General features: G+C 40.3%; 1 pseudogene across 1 annotated transcript in view; it reads left to right on the top strand.

The window, feature by feature from the left end:
• LOC110297819 overlaps positions 1-12,853 on the top strand; it is a 19,292-nt pseudogene extending 6,439 nt beyond the window's left edge. Inside the window, exons 4-5 of the transcript XR_003837162.1 lie at positions 1,977-2,075; positions 10,452-12,853. The product of XR_003837162.1 is annotated as a zinc finger protein 780A-like (transcript). The remainder of the gene's footprint in view (positions 1-1,976; positions 2,076-10,451) is intronic.
• Positions 12,854-16,962: the final 4,109 nt, after the last annotated feature.

Below are 16,962 nucleotides of genomic sequence, written 5' to 3'. Positions count from 1 at the left end.
GGAGAGGAGAGGAGAGGAGAGGAGAGGAGAGGAGAGGGTATTAAATGGAATTAAGGGAGTGCTGACCTCAGGGTAAGCAAGATCCCACCCAGCTAAGCTTATTGTTTATATGTTTGCAGTTGAACAGAAAATAGTTATACCATGTTAGGTGTTCTTAGCTGGTTATTGGTTTCTTTTTTGGACTTTTTATCTAAAATGAATTATACCATTAAATGGAGGGCATACCTGTGATCCAGACCTTGAAGCTGGAAGACAGAAGATCTTCAGGCATAGTGGCCATGAGAAACTTTGGCCCAGGCATGGTGATATACACCTTTAATCCCAGGAGACAGAAGCAAGCAGATCTCTGAGCAGAAGGCCAGCTTAGGACAGAGCGAGTTCTAGGTGAAGAAAAGCCTGAGTTGAGTCGTGTTAGTACATGCCTGAGATCCCAGCATTCAGGAGACAGAGTCGTGGTCTCTTGAGTTCAAGGTCAATCTACAGAGCAAGTTCCAGGACAGCCAAGCTTAGGAAGTGAAGGAGTTGGAAAACAGAAAGCTGGTGATAATGTAATAGAAGAAGAGGGCCATGATCCAGTTCTAGTAAGCAGCTTCAGCCATGTGACTCGGGTTTAAGAGTCAAAAATGGAAGGGACTACTGGGATAATTGATGCTGGCTAGTTGTAGCTAAGAAATTAGTGGTGATTAAGAAGAGACCAGCATCAATGAGGTGAAGTCTTCTGGGAAATGTTTTCTGAGCTCACAAAGAAGCTGTGTTTCAGAGATAGCCAAGGTTGTATCTTGTGCTGCAGCTGGACTTGGTAATGTATAAGAGTCACCTAGGTGGTACTGGTTTTGAAGGCATAAAGGGATCGTGGAGAGCAGCTGAGGCTTCGAGCTGTAAGAGACTCCAGTCTGGAGCCTATGAGAGGCTATTGGGGAAGCCTAGTTGCAGCAGAAGACCCTAGTATATTGAAGATGCCAGTACCTTGGGATGACCACCAGGAACAGCAGCAGCAGTGGAGTTGAGTCAACCAGTCCCTGGAGTGATACAGAGGACAGAGTTGGAGAAGTAACACAAGCCCTTTGGAGGAACCCAGACGATAATGTGTGGATCCCATACATGTGTGCCTCGGAGACCCCAAGATGTTCAAGATGCCAGAGCTGTGGGATATCTGCTGAGAAAAGCTGCTAACAGGGAGTGGAACCAGCCCTAGGAGAAAAAAGTTTGTTGCAGTCAACAAAGAGGAGAAGAAGTTGGAGATCTGCAGAGTGCTTTGACATCCGCTAGGGAGATGCAGTCTGGAGTTAGCCCAGCTGGTTTTTCATCTTGTTTGGTCCAGTATTTCCTCACTATGATCACCAGTCCTAATTCGATGTTGTCTGTTATAAGAGTTGCCTTGGTCCTGGTGTCTCTTCACAGCAAGGGAAACCCTAACTAAGTCAATAGTTTAGGGGTCATGTTCTCACTCATTCAATTATACTGTCCTCTTGGATGACAAGCCCCTTTCTGCTATTAAAGGAGATTAAAATCCCTTTCAGAAGCAGCTGGTTTCTTGCCTAGGTTGCTTTTTTCTTCTCTAAAGTCTTTCCTCAGCGTTATATTGGCTTTTAGGATATTTATCTGTTTTTATGAGACAAGGGCTTTGCCTTGCCGCCCTTTGCCTGACTCATTCCCCCAGCTGATGGCCTAGTAGGTACGAACCACTGTGCCAAGCTTTGAAGGAAGTTTGCCAGATCCAGTGGCAAAGGAATATATATCTTTATAGTAAATAAATCTGTATTTTTAAGATCTGCACAGGCAGGGCATAGTGGCACACACCTTTAATCCCAGCATTTGGGAGACAGAGACAGGCGGGTCAAGTAAAAGTTCAAGTACCACACTCCAGGCCACTCCTGGATTATTAGAGAAGCCAAGTTCCCCCAAATTAAATAAATAAATAAATAAATAAATGTATGTCAATATTATGATTCATTTCTTCCTCTCTTTCTTTTAAGTGGGAAGTTGTATTTCTAAGCCAGATCTGATCGTCTTACTAGAGCAGGAGAAAGAGCCCTGGATGACTGTGAAGGAAGAAACAGACAGGCCGAGCCCAGGTGAGTAAGAGTGAAGTGTTTCATTATTGGTTGTGTGTGCACACACGTGTGCAGGTATCCTAAGAGGCCCTAGAGAGGGTCAGCTCCCTGGGGCTGGAGTTATAGTGGCTGCTGGGTCTCTAACCCAGGGCCTCGGGCAGAGCTCTCAGAGTTCTTGACCACTGAACCAAAGCCAAGACAGTTTCAGCACCAGTGAAAGCTGTAACGCAGAGAGGGGCACCAAATGTTTGAATTCTGTGTCTTCATGGTCACTGTAGTCATGGTGTGATGGTGGCTCCTCCCAGCAGCACTGGGGAGGTGGCAAAGGCAGATCCCTTGGGCTTGCTGGCAAGTCAGCTCCAGGCAGATGAGAGACCCTAACTCACAAAGCACAGATGGACAAGCCAGGGGAACATCTGAGTGCACACAGCACAGCCTGTGATGGCTCCTCTTAGTTGTCAACTTGACCACATCTGGAATTAGCTACAACCCAATGGTTGGGCACACCTGAGAGAGATTTTTGTTAATTAAATAATTTGAGGCGCTGCTTCTGGTTCCCACTGGAAGTGAGGCCATGAGACTCTCTGGTCTTAGGGCAAGCCATTGTCAGGCACTGGACTTCTAGTTTGTCAAAGGCAGAGAAGAAGTGACCCCAAGAAAACCACCCTTGAATAGAACTGCTGGGCCCAGACAGTCTGAACCAGTGTCACAGGGATCCTGAGTAATTAAAATGTCCTCAGACCCCGTTTCGAGAGAAGGAAAGGCTAAGGGTCCTAACCCCAGAGGAAGAGCTCGGCCGAGGGAGGTCCTCGAGTAGTAATCACCCTGCATGCTTCCTGGCTTTTGTTTTATATTTTCTGTAACTCTGACAGGAAATGCAAAGGAACCTAAGAGCTTACCTCTAGGCAGCGTGGACAGACTGTAATAAATCTGTTTCTCTTTGACAGTCCCTGTTCCTATTTTCTTCTGAAATACTTAAGTGCCCCATTCTTGGCTGTTAGGATAAGCCAGCATGGACCTGGGACACTATAAGGAATGAATGGCGGGAGGAGTGCCCCGGCATTCTCTCTAGGAAACAGTTTTATTGTTTTCCTCTCTACTCGTTATTTCTCTGTTGCTGGGAAAGAAGGGAATTGGTAAATATATTTTTTTGATTGTTGTTTTGGTTTGGTTTTTGGTTTTTGGTTTGCTTTTGAAGACAGGGTTTCTCTGTGTGTCCCTGGCTGTCCTGGAACTCACTTTGTAGACCATGCTGGCCTTGAACTCGGAGATATGCCTGCCTCTGCCCCCTGACTAAAGGCATGCAGCACCACTGGCCCACAAGAAGGGGCATATACCGTCTTACGCTTTACACATCTTTCAAATCTCCATGTATTCTGATGCCATCTCTGGTTCCATCAGATGGCCTGTAGGCAAGACTGTGGGGTTATTTGCTCAATTAATGATTGATGTGGGATGGCCCAGCCCACTGTAGGTGGTGCCATACCTACTTAATTGGTCCTGGGTGCTGTAAGAGCACAGGGAGCAAGCCAATAAGCAGCATTCCTCCATGGCTTCTGCTTCAGTTCTTTTTAAAATGCTTGCCTTGGACTGCAATCTCTAAAGCAAATAAATCCTCCCCCCATAAATAAATAAAAAATAATTTAAAGTAGGAAGACCCTCCTTTAACCCACATCTTTTCTTCCCACGTTAAATCTGGGCCACACCTTCTGGTGCAGCCTGGGAAAAGGATGTGGGAGAAGCAAGCTCTTTGTCTGCTTGCTTCAGTCTCTCTGCTGGCAAGGCCAGTCCCTCATGGCATGAGAGCCTGCTCCTTCAAGACTTCAGCATGTACTGAAGAGCAGTTGAGAGATCCAGCCTCAGGGACTGATCCAGCCTCAGGAACTGATCCAGCTGCAGGGACTGAGCAGCTACTGGATTTTTGGACTGTTCCATCCTTTTACCTGTGAATTTCATCATTTCGTTGTTTTTTTTTTTTTTAACAGCCAAGTAATACTCTGTAGTATAACATTCCCCTGTTGAAGGACATCTAGGTTTTTTCCATTTCTTGCTATTATGAATACAACAGCAGTAAACGTGGTTGAGCAAGTGTCTCTGTGAAAGTATGAAGCATCCTTTGGGCATGTGCCCAAGAGTGGTCTATCTGCATCTTGATGTAAATCGATTCTCACCTCACTGTGGAACCAGCACACATATTTCCATGGGAGTGCATGCTTTCGTCCCGATTCATTACGATTAATGGATACGCATCCCCTTGTTCCACTTGGTCACCAGCCTGAGTGCTCACTTGTTCATCTTAGCCATTCTGACAGGTGCAAGATGGAAGCTCAAAATAGTTTGATTTACATTTCTGTGACAGCTAAAGATGTTGAACATTTCTTTAAGTGTGTCACAGCCATTTGAGCTTTCTCTTTTGTGAATTCTCTATTTAGATCTGTACCCCATTTTCTAATTGGGTTATTTGTTTTCTTGATATGTAGTTTTTAAGTTCTTTATATATTTTGGGTATTAGCCCTCTATTAGATGTGTAGTTGGTAAATTTTTTTTCCATTTTCTAAGTTGCCTCTGTCCAAATAACAGTGTCCTTTGCTGTGCAAAAAAGGTCTTCCGTTCCAGAGGTCTTTATGTATTATTTGTTATTCTCCATGCCTGTGCCTATGGTATTCTGTTCAGAAAGTCTTTTCCTGTGCTGATAAATCCAAGTCTATTTCACACGTTTTCTTCTAGTAGGTTCAGTGTATCTGGCTTCATGTTGAGATCTTTGATCCATTTGGAGTAGAGTTTTATGCAAGGTGATAAGCATGGATAAGCATTCTTGTACATGCAGCTGTACTTGTGCCAGTAAACATTCATGAACCCCCAAAAGACCACCAAGAAACCAATTCCAATGCAGTCACATTAAAGTCTCTTTATTCAAGCTTGAGGTTGGGCTCCCTATCAACCCTGACACAGCAGGAAGGTGGAGCCCTGAGCCTGGTTTCAGGCAAACATTTATAGAGGCAAGAAGGGAGTATCTAGCCTGGTGCACATCTGATTGGGGGGCAGTTATGGCCTTTAACATAACTGGCTGGTGCTGGGAGCCAAACCATAAACTTCTGTGCTTCTCCTGATGGTGGTGGTTAGGAAGTGAAGTGGCAGTGGCAGGCTTGTAACCTGGTGGTGCTGATTTGTTGGGGAATAACCTGGAAACTGGTGCTAGGTAACCTGTTAGTTAACTTGAGTTCAGCCTTAGGTCGGGGTTCTCTAAAGCTCTGTAGCACAAATGAAGATTCAGAATAGTGATACTTTCTGCAGTTTTGTTATTATTTAGGGTTTTTGTTTATCTGTTTGGCTTGGTTTGTTTTTTTCTGCTCTCCTAGATTTTTCTGTTTGCATGTAAAGATGAAAGTTTGTCTTTCAGGATATGTGAAGAGTTGTACTCTAGTTTTGATGGCGATTGCATTGACTCTGTAGATGCTCTTGGTAGGGTGGCCAAGTTGACTATAGTAATTATTATGCTTCATGAGCATGGAAGATCTTTCAGCTTCCAGTATCTTCTTCAGTGTCTTACTGTATGATATTGTATATTAGTTGAGGCTATTATGAAAGGTGTTGTTTCCCTGATTTCTTTCTATTTCTCAGTGCATTTGTCATTTGTACATAGGAGGGTTACTGATGGTTGTGAGTTCATTTGTATCCCGCTTCTTTGCTGAATGTGTTTATCAGCTGTAGGAATTCCTCATTGGAATCTTCAGGGTCACATGTATGCTGTCATAGCATCTGCAGACCAAGATACTTTGACCTTTCCAATTTGCATTTCTTTCATCTTCTTCCGTTTTCTGATTGTTCTAGGTAAAACTTCAAGTACTTTGAAGATATGAAGTAGGTATGGAGAGAGTTTGGACAGCCTTGTCTTTTTCTGGATTTTAGTGTAATTGCTTTGAGTTCTCTCCATTTAAGGTGATGCTGTCTTTGGGCTTGCTGTATACTGCCTTTATTATGTTGCAGTGTGTCTGTCCCTTGTATCCCTAATCTCTCCAGGACTCTTATTCTGAAGGAGTGTTGAATGTGGTCAAAGGTCTTTTCTGGATCTAATGAGATGATCCTGTTGCTTTTGTCTTTCATTTTGTTCACATGGTGGTTTACATTTATTGATTTATGTGTGTGAATCCATCTCTGGAACTCTGAGATGGAGCTTACTTGATCATGATGGATCAGATTTTTAAGTGTTCTTGAATTCAGTTTTCAAGTATTTTACTGAGAATTTTTGTATCTACATTCATTGAGGAAATTGGTCTGTAGTTCTCTTTGTTGGATCTTTATGTGGTTTGGGTATCAAGGTGCCTGTGGCCTGCCTCATAAAAAGAATTGAAAAGTGTTCCTTGTGTTTCTATTTGAGCATTGATTTGAGCATGAGCTGTTCTTTGAAAGTTTGGTCGAATTTTGAGCTAAAGCATCTGCCTTTTTGTTTTAGTTGTTGTTGTTTGGGAGACTTTTAATTACTGATTCTATTTCACTATAGACTGCTTAAATTTTTTTTTTTTATGTAGTCTTCCATTAACTTTGTTAAGTGGTATGTATTGGAAACATCACTCATTTCTTTTGGATTTTCCAATTTGGTGGAGTTTAGATTTTTAATTGCATGTCCTAAATGAACCTCTGGTTTTCCTATGTATCTGTTGTTATGTATAGTGAAAACTTTTGAGAATTTTGAACTTTGTTTTCCTTAAAAAATAAAGAAATATTATAAGGCTGTGCTTTCATTTTAATCCCAGTTGTAGGGAAGTGGAGCTGCTTCTGACTGTCCACAGCAGCTGACCATGATTTACCTCATACTGTAGTTTTGCCAGCTGCATTTAATTTCTTTGACTGTGTGATGGTTGGAATATTGGGACCTTTCAGAGGGCACATAAATGCAATGCACTCCGAGATGCAGGATTGTTGGTCTTTTAGGGAGGTCGTTTTCAATTTGCATTTAGCAGTTGCCAAAGAAGAAACAAAAGAAAAGAAATTCGATTCAGGGATTTTTCTAACTCCTCTCTCCCCTCTATGCTTGTTTTTCCTCAATCTAGTGTTAGTGGAGAAAACTGGCAGGGCTGTGGTGGTGGTGGTGGTGGTGTGAAAAGAACAAAGTAGCAAGGACCAGCTACAATTATGTTCTCTTTTTATCTCTTCATTTTGTTAATTTGGCTTTTTTTCTGCCTTTTATTTAATTTGGCTAAGAATTAAGAAATTTATTTAATTTGTCAAGAATTTTCTCAATGAGTCAACTCTTTGTTTCATTGATTCTTTTTTCCTCTGTTTCTATTATATTGATTTCAGCCTTGAGTTTAATTACCCCTTAATGGGCTATTCCTTTTGAGTGGAATTTCATCTTTTTTGCTCTAGAGCTTTTTGTTCTGGTTAAGTTGTCAGAATGAGAGCTGAAAGTCCCAGAAAACATCTTCAACAAAATCATAATTAAAATTTCCCTAACTTAAAAAAAATGCCTCTAAATGTATAAGAAGCTTACAAAAAACATAAAGAAAAATTGGACTAGAAATAAAAATCCTCCTGCCACATAATAATGAAAACACTAAATATGCAGAACAAAGAAAGAATATTAAGAGCTGTAAGGGGAAAAGGACAAGTAATATATAAAGGCAAGCCTATCAGAATTACACCAGATTTTTCACCAGAGACTATGAAAGCCAGAAGGGCCTGGACAGATGTCTTGCAGACCCTAAAGTGACCACAAATGTCAACTCAGACTACTATACCCAGCAAAACTTTCAATCACTATAGATTGATAAACCAAGATATTCCATGAGAAAACCAAATTTAAACAACATCATTACACTAACCCAGCCCTACAGAGGATACTAGAAGAAAAACTCCAACCCAGTGAGGCTAACTACACTCAAGAAAACACAAATACTTTCACCCCATTACAGCCAATAGAAGAGAAATACACACACAGACACACACACAACCACTACCAACATCAAAATTACAGGAAGTAGCAATCATTGATCAATATCTCTCAATATCAATGGACTCAATTCCCCAATAAAAAGGCACAGGCTAACAGAATGGATGCTTAAACAGAATCCATCATTCTGCTGTATAACAGAAACATATCTCAGAAACAAAGATAGACATTATCTTAGAGTAAAGTATTGCGGGAAAGTATTGCAAGCAAATGAACCTAAGAAACAAACTGGAGTAACCATTCTAATATCTAATAAAATAGACTTTCAACCAAAAGTAATCAAAAGATATTGGGAAGGACACTTCATACTCATCAAAGGAAAAATACACCAAGATGATATTTGAATTCTGAACATCTGTGCCCCAAATGCAAGGGGCACCAACATTTGTAAAAGAAACATTACTAAAAGTTTAAATCATGCATTGAAGCTCCCATAGTGGGAGACTTCACCCCACTTTCATCAATGGAGAGATCCTCGAGACAGAAACTAAACATTAGAAAAATAATGAAACTAACAGAGGTTATGATTCAAATGGACCTAACAGATATCTATAGAACGTTTCACTCAAACACAGAAAAATATACCTTCTCAGCACCTCGGGGAACCTCCTATAAAATTGAACTATATAACTGAACACAAAGCAAGCCTTAACAGATACAAAATTGAAATAACCCCTTGCATCTTATCAGATCACCATGGATTAAAGCTGGAATTCAACAACAGAAACAACAGAAAGCCTATAAGCTCATGGAAATTGAACAACTCTCTACTAAATGATTGCTGGCTAAGGGAAGAAATAAAGAGAGAAATTGAAAACTTTCTAGAATTTAATGAAAATGAGGGCACAACATACTCAAACTTAAGGGACACTATAAAAAAGCAAACACACCCAAGAGGAGTAGACAGCAAGAAATAATCAAACTCGGGTATAGCTTAGAGTTTTCAAAACCTACTTTTAATAAGGGTTCTCAAACGCGTTGACCCCCCCCCCCCTTCTAGCCCACCTTCTAAAGGTATGGGAGAAAAGATGGTAAATAGGACAAGGGGATGTGGACCTGTTTAGAAGTAGTTCTTTCCGATGGTTTGTCAGGATACCAGCAGTCCAGTTCAGTATGGTCAGGAAACCAAACATGAATTGGCAGTAGTGACATGATCCAACAGAAACAGCCAGGCCTCCGCTGAATTGCTGTAAATCAGTGGGAGTGACCAGAACTAGCTGGGACACCAGGAAAAGTTCACTGTTATGCTTCTCTCAATGAAGTGAAGATGCAATACCAACAGAGCATTGCAAGGCTAGCTATTCAAGGGTGACTACATTGTCCGTTGAGTCCTATTTATACTCTCTCCAAACATCACCTGTCCTCCCACAGGTCTCGCCTCAGCAAAACACAATGTGAGTCTGCCACAGTAAGACACCACCTGCGTCCGTATCACATGACCCAGCCAGAAACTTGCACTTCACTCAGGGCTGAAATCAATTAGAAGCAGAGAACAATATAAAGAACAAACAAAACCAAGAGCTTGTGTTATTAGAGTGAGATCTCTCAATTTTTCGTAAATGTAGGTGCATACCATTATGAATTTGCCTCTTAGAATCACCTTCATAGTTTCTCTAAGTTTAGCTATTTTGTGCCTTCATTTTCATTCTAGGAAGGCTTTAATTTCTCTCTTAATCTCTGTCTTGACCCAATTTTCATTGAGTAGTATGCTTCAATTTCCAAGAGTTTGTAAGCTTTCATTTTTTCTGTTGTTACTAATATCCATGGTGGTTAGATAGCATTCAAGGTGTTATTTGAATTTTCTTGTATTTGTTGAGAATTGTTTTGTGCCCATGTATGTGCTCAATTTTGGAGAAAGTTTGATGACGTGCTAAGAAGAAGGTACAGTTTTTTGTGTAAATACCTATATGGTCAATTTGGTTTATAATATCAGTTAGTGCCAGCATTTCCCTGTTTAATTTTTGTCTGGATGACCTGTCTATTGGTGGGATCTGGGTATTGCAGTCTCTTGCTGCAATATGTGATTTAAGTATGTAATTTAAACTGTAATTTTTTTTGTTTGTTTTTGTTTTTACTAAATTGGATGTTGGATGTTTGGTGCATAGATGTTGCTGGATTGTTCCTTTGATAAGATCCTTTCCTATCTCTTGGGTAGTGTTAGTTTGAACTCTATTTTGTTAGATATTGAAATGGCTATACCAGCTTGGTCCTTAGATCCATTTGTTTGGATTGGACATGTCTTCCCATTTCCAACCTGCTCTACTGTAAAGTGTATTGTCTTACATAAACTTTCCTTACTGCTGCTCTCTTTACTCTTGTTCAGCTTCTCAGATATTACTTTAGAGTCTAGCCATGTATTTAATGGATTTTATGTTACAAGAAAATGTGTGTGTGTGTGTGTGTTTTACTGGAAAATAAAGTATTCTTGGTTTTCCCTTTTCTTTCAGATTTGGAGACAGATTATGATGCTGGAAGTATATCTCCAGAAAATTCTATTAGTAATGGAAAATTTCCCAAACAGAGCATAAAGCAATTACGTAGAATTCTTGATCTCAAGGGCTCTACTTTTAGTAATGGCCACAACCATAGTACATTCAGTGGACTACAGGGTTATAAAGGAGGAGATGCTGATCAAAAGGTTACTAACAAGGAAGAAATGCCTACCTATACCTGCCAGACTCTTGCTCACAATACAGAAAAGGCATATGAGTGTAAAGAGTGTGGGAAGTGCTTTGGTTGTAGGTCAACTCTAACTCAGCATCAAAGTATTCATACTGGAGAGAAGCCCTATGAATGTAAGGAGTGTGGGAAGGCCTTCAGACTCCCCCAACAGCTCACAAGACATCAGAAGTCTCATAGTAGTGAGAAACCTTTTGAGTGTAATGAATGTGGAAAGGCTTTTCATCTTCCTGACCTGCTTAAGTACCATAAAACCATTCATACAGGTGAAAAACCATTTGAATGCAGGGAATGTGGGAAGTCCTTCAACCGAGTCTCCAACCTTGTTGCACATAGGATTATCCATGCTGATGTGAAACCATACAAATGTAGTGAGTGTGGGAAAGCCTTTAAACGGCGCTCAAACCTCGTGCAACATCAGAAAACTCATTCTGATGAAAGACCCTTTCAGTGTAAGGACTGTGGGAAGGGCTTCATTGTTCTGGCTCAGCTCACAAGGCACCAGAACATTCACACTGGAGAGAAGTCATTTGAATGTCATGAATGTGGGAAAGCCTTCAGACTCCCCCAACAGCTCACAAGACATCAGAAGTCTCACAGTGGTGAGAAACCTTTCAAATGCAATGAATGTGGAAAGGCTTTTCATCTTCCTGACCTGCTCAAGTACCATAAAACCATTCATGCAAGTACAAAACCATTTGAATGCAGGGAATGTGGGAAGTCCTTCCATCGAATCTCTAACCTTGTTGAACATAGGCTTATTCATGCTGATGTGAAACCACACAAATGTAATGAGTGTGGGAAAGCCTTTAAACGACACAAAAGCCTCATGCAACATCAGAAAATCCATTCTGGTGAGAGACCCTTTCAGTGCCAGGAGTGTGGGAAGGCCTTCATTGTTCTGGCTCATCTCACTCGGCACCAGACCATTCATACTGGAGAGAAGTCATTCGAGTGCAAGGAATGTGGCAAGAAATTCAGAACTGCCACACACCTTGTTATGCACCAGAGTATTCATACTGGTGAGAAACCCTTTGAATGTAATGTATGTGGGAAGGCTTTTCGGCTTCAGATATACCTTTCTGAGCACCAGAAAACTCACATGGAAGCAAAACACTTTGAATGCAATGTATGTGGGAAGGTCTTTAAGCTTCAGGTATACCTTTCTGAGCATCAGAAAACTCACACCGAAGAGAAACCTTTCAAGTGTAAGCTCTGTGGGTCAGCCTTCAGAAGTAAGTACCAACTTAGTAAACATCACACAATTCATACTGATGAAAAACCCTATCAATGCAAGGAATGTGGGAAATGCTTTCGTCAAAGGTCAAATTTTACTGATCACCAGAGTATTCACACTGGACAAAAACCCTTCCAATGTAAAGAGTGTGGGAAATTTTACAGACTTAATACACTTCTCATTCGTCATCAGAAGTCTCACAGTAGTGAGAGACCTTATGAGTGTAAAGAATGTGGAAAGGCTTTCCATCTTCCCAGTGAACTTAATAACCATCAAATTGTTCATACAAGTAAGAGACCCTTTGAATGCAAGGTATGTGGGAAGTCCTTCAAGCGTGAATCCACTCTCATTCAACATATGGCCATTCATGCTGGTGTGAAATCATATGAATGTAAAGAATGTGGGAAAGCTTTTATTCATCGCTCAAGCCTATTGCACCATCGGAAAATTCATTCCGACGAGAAACCTTTTAAGTGTCAGGAGTGTGGAAAGGCCTTCGTTGTTCTGGCGTACCTCACTCGGCACCAGAGCATCCACACTGGAGAGAAATCATTTGAATGTCAGCAGTGTGGGTCAGCCTTCAGATATAAGTCCCAACTCAGTAAACATCAGAGAATTCATACTGATGTGAAACTCTTTCAGTGCATGGAAGGTAGAAATGATTTTGTTCATGGCCTAGACCTTAGAATTCATCAGGGAATCCATACCAGCGAGACTCCCTTTCAATGTAATGAATATGGGGAACCCTTTCATAATCATAACCAATTTTCTTGGACATATTAGAATTCATACTGATAGGAAACCCTATCACTGTAAGGAATGTGGAAAGAACTTCAATTTGAGCTCAGACCTTTAACATAAAAGAACCCGGGCTGGTGAGATGGCTCAGTGGGTAAGAGCACCCGACTGCTCTTCCGAAGGTCCAGAGTTCAAATCCTAGCAACCACAAGGTGGCTCACAACCATCCGTAATGAGATCTGGCGCCCTCTTCTGGAGTGTCTGAAGACAGCTACAGTGAACTTGCATATAATAAATAAATAAATCTTTAAAAAAAAGAACCCATGCTGGTGTCAAACACTATGAATGCAAGGAATGTGGAACCATTTATAGAATTAGCTCAAGCTCTTCAGAGAGTCCATTGAGGTTTGAAACTGTGTGAATGAGAAGAATCAGGAAAAGTCTTTATTGTAAATGGTGAGTTTAGACATCATCAGAAAATCTGTAATAGCCAGGAGTCCTATTCGTGTAAGGGAGGTGACCAAGCCATCGTATGAAAATGTTACTGAACATCAGGGTCCTCATATTGGGAATACTGTGACTTAAAATAATGTGGGAACTTTAATCTGCCCTGGATATGGTGACCATTGGTGTGTCATATACTGTCAATGCCAGAAGCTCTTTGGAATGAGAATGTGGGAAGTGGTTGTTAAGAGTAAATACTTTGTTGAGATTTTCATGGCAGAAATCCAGGGTAGCAATCATGTTCTTGATTTACTCTCCTCTTGTTAGTTGTATAAATTTTATTCACCAATCCATAGTCATCCAGGATAATCAATTTAGGGATAACAGTTATTGGAACTGAGTATTTTGTTAGTTCCCATGGTCTGTAAAAGAGTTTTTAAAGTTTTCTCCTTTTCTCAGCATTAGTACAGCTGACATGAAAGGTTGATTGCACTATAGACAGTTTAGGAACGTCTCATGTTTTTACTCACTATTGCACTTTAACTGTACTCTGTATACATCTCATGGATGAACATGAAAGGATTTGAATTGTTCCCCATTCCTTAAATATTTGTGTGGACATTTAAAAAAAACAGTCATTTATGAATAAGTACTTTCTAAAGGGGTGAAACCCATAAAAATTTCTGGATGTAAAACCCTATAATTCAATGCCTTCCACCCACATTTTTGATAGGACAAGAAAGTCCACAAGCTTTTCCATCTCTTTTTCTTGCTAAGACCATTTCAGGTTTGACTAAAATTTGACTAGAATTTCCTTGATGGAGAATATTGTGGAAAATTGTCCAACTCTACTTAGAGACTGGAGTTTAAATTGCCTCTGCTAATTTAGCCTATCTTCTCTTGAGTGCCCTGTGTGTTTAAACCTCTCCCTCCAGCTATCTGCTTATTTTTGGCTAATTTTAAACTACCTGCTTGTCCAAAAGCTCATCCTGTAGCTCCTGAACAAGATAGTAATAAGATGTGGGGTTTCCTCTAAATGCCAGGGCTATTCTTGGGTCCCAAATACATGAATGTACTGAGAGCTGGGCTGGAATAAAGACTTTGATTTTGAAGTAAACTGCATGTGAATGGTCTTCTCTTGTGGGCTCCCTATAGTGCATTAACAAAAATAGCCAAATTGAAACCACTTATAAAAATGTTGGAAAATTTTTGTCCATATGAAAAACTTGGAATAGTCAACAACACACATCTGTATCCTCACCTAGATTGAAAATTGTCAACAGTTTACAAGGTTGATCCTGTTTTTCTGTATATATAGATATTTGAGGCTGTACCATTAAGAATACGTTTTAGAGTTTGGAGTGGAAATGCATGATCAAATCCTAAGGAAGTGTAAAGCTAAGACAGGAGGATCAAGAGTTGGATGCAAGTCTAGCTCTATGCTGACTTTAAGTCCAAGTGTGGTAGTATTGAGACTCCTTATCAAATCAATAAGTAAAAGTTGTAGACGTGACATTTTATCCCTTGCTACATCACCCAAGATGGAATGTCATCTATACTACAGAACCATTAATATTAATTCTGAAATTATTCAGAATTTATGACATTTAGAAGTTTGCCATTGGCCTCCAAACTCCTCTCTTTTTTTTTTTCAAATGTATATATCCTGAGGAGAATCTTGTATAGAGATTTGGCCTTGCTCTATTTTATATTAAGTTTTCAGTGTTGATTTAACCCAGGGTGTTGTGCACAGTGTTATTGTATCTTCTATACAAGGACAATTAGATTCAGATGAAAAATTTTGGATGAATATACACTGTAGGTTGTATGTCCTGTCCAATCTGTCTAGAAATATTTATGTGTCAGCTATAATATTACTGATGAAATTATGGTTGGTAATTTGGGTAAAGTGGTGGGTGCCAGAGCTCTATTAAAAGGTCTAGTTTGTTGTGTATAAGTAGTCTATGTAGTTCCAAACAGATATTTACAGTGTAATCTTGGTTAAATATAAGTAAAGATTGAAATCAACTTTAAATTGATAGTATAATAATGTTGTATGGTGTAACTTGAATACCGTGATCTAAGTTTACGGTGTAACTAATGCTGTACTCAGTTCTTGAGTTGTAGACTTAACATTTTATCTTTTCTTGATTTATGTCATCGTTTCATCAAGTGACCTGTGTAATTGGAAAACTCAAAACTCATCATTCTGTGAAAAGAGTAGAGAAATGGCCTCCAGGCTGAGCTGGTTGGGGGTTCTGTTGTGGGGAACACTGATGGAATGCAGCCAGGATAGAATGGATTTTTCCCTTTTGTCCAGTATTGACCAAGGAGGGAATTTTCTCCAAGACTTCTTTAGATGAATTAAAGACAGCTACTTAAAAGGTTGCCTTTTCACCCAGTTTACACTATTAGGAAAAAAAAGTTATAAAACTTAGATGGATTTAAAGGCAGAAATAGGCCCAGTTCCTGGATGTGGTCTAAAAGGAAACAACAAACTGAAAGACAAGATCCTTTGGATAAACTGAAAGCCATCATCCTCTTCTCTATTGATGAGACTCGGTTAGGGTACAGATACCCAGCAAAATGTTGGTGTCTTGCCCTCCTTCAGAAAGGCAAGATATCTCTTAGCTGAAAGTTGTGCTCCCAATCAAAAGATACATCTTTTAGATTGCCAACCAAAAATCCTGAAGGTGAGGGCAAAATTACCCCCCACCCCAGGATTGGTTCAACACCAACGTCAGCTAAACAGTTAAGTCACTCCTGACCAGAATGAACAATACCAAGTAGCCCTGGAAAGATGATTGGGAAATTGCAGTCTGTCTTGCCTGGCTTATCAAGACAGACACACAACACAATTCTCCTGTCTGTGATGAAACCTGGGACCTCTGGTCATCGACTCCAGAATCTGAAAAAAAAAAAAAAAATAGAGTCATGACTCTACCCTGTGGTCTCAACCCCATACATTCTCATGAGTCTGATTCACCCAGAGAAGTAGGCATATATTGTCTTGAACCTGAAAGATGTGTTCTCCAGCCTCTCATTGTTAGAGCTAACTCAATTCATCTTTGGTTTGGAGTGGACGGACCAAGAAGGAGGTTATAGAGGGTAACTTAGGTGGACCAAGTTGCCTCGGGGATTTGACAATTTTTCCAACCCTCTTTGATGAGAATGTTGGAAACTTGTGTTTCCAAACTTAGATCAACTAAGTATTAACCCCTTGCTCTTCCATCAGGGGTTTGCAGGGACCATACTCTTATAATACATAAAGACCTCCTAGCCTCTAAAACTAACATAAATTAAAAGGGCCACAGAGGGACTCCTGCAACAGTTATAGAACTTGGGGTACACCATGTCAGCTCAAAAAGCCCTACTTTGTACACCTCATGCTACTTGAAGAGGGGAGGCAAAAGGATGCTGTCTCAAAATAGGATTGCTGCCAGTTCTTCAGATCCCAACACCAAAGACCAAGAGACATATTTGAGAGTTCTCAGATTCATCTATGTATTTCTGACCCAGGATACCAGAGTTTGTGGAAATAGCAACACTTTTATATACTGGAGAAAATCAGGCCCTGAGTGCCTAATCTGGATAGACTAAACAAAAGGCATTTGAGGCTTTAAATGACTTAGGCTCCAGCCTTTGAAATTCCAGATACCTCAAAACCTTTTCATCTGATTATGGAATAAAATACAAAAGAGTTTTATCCCAAGCTTTGGGGCCATTGAAAAGCCTTGTGTGACATAGCTGTTCAAACATTTGGATCCTTTAGCCATAGGATGACCCACTTGTCTAAGAGCAATGCTAGGAAGAGAGAGAGAGAGAGAGAGAGAGAGAGAGAGAGAGAGAGAGAGAGAGAG

This window comes from Mus caroli, chromosome 7 (assembly GCF_900094665.2).
Source record: "Mus caroli chromosome 7, CAROLI_EIJ_v1.1, whole genome shotgun sequence".
Taxonomy (NCBI): Eukaryota; Metazoa; Chordata; class Mammalia; order Rodentia; family Muridae; genus Mus; species Mus caroli.
Note: the sequence above shows the minus strand (reverse complement) of the source record. Positions and strands in the feature narration are given on the sequence as shown.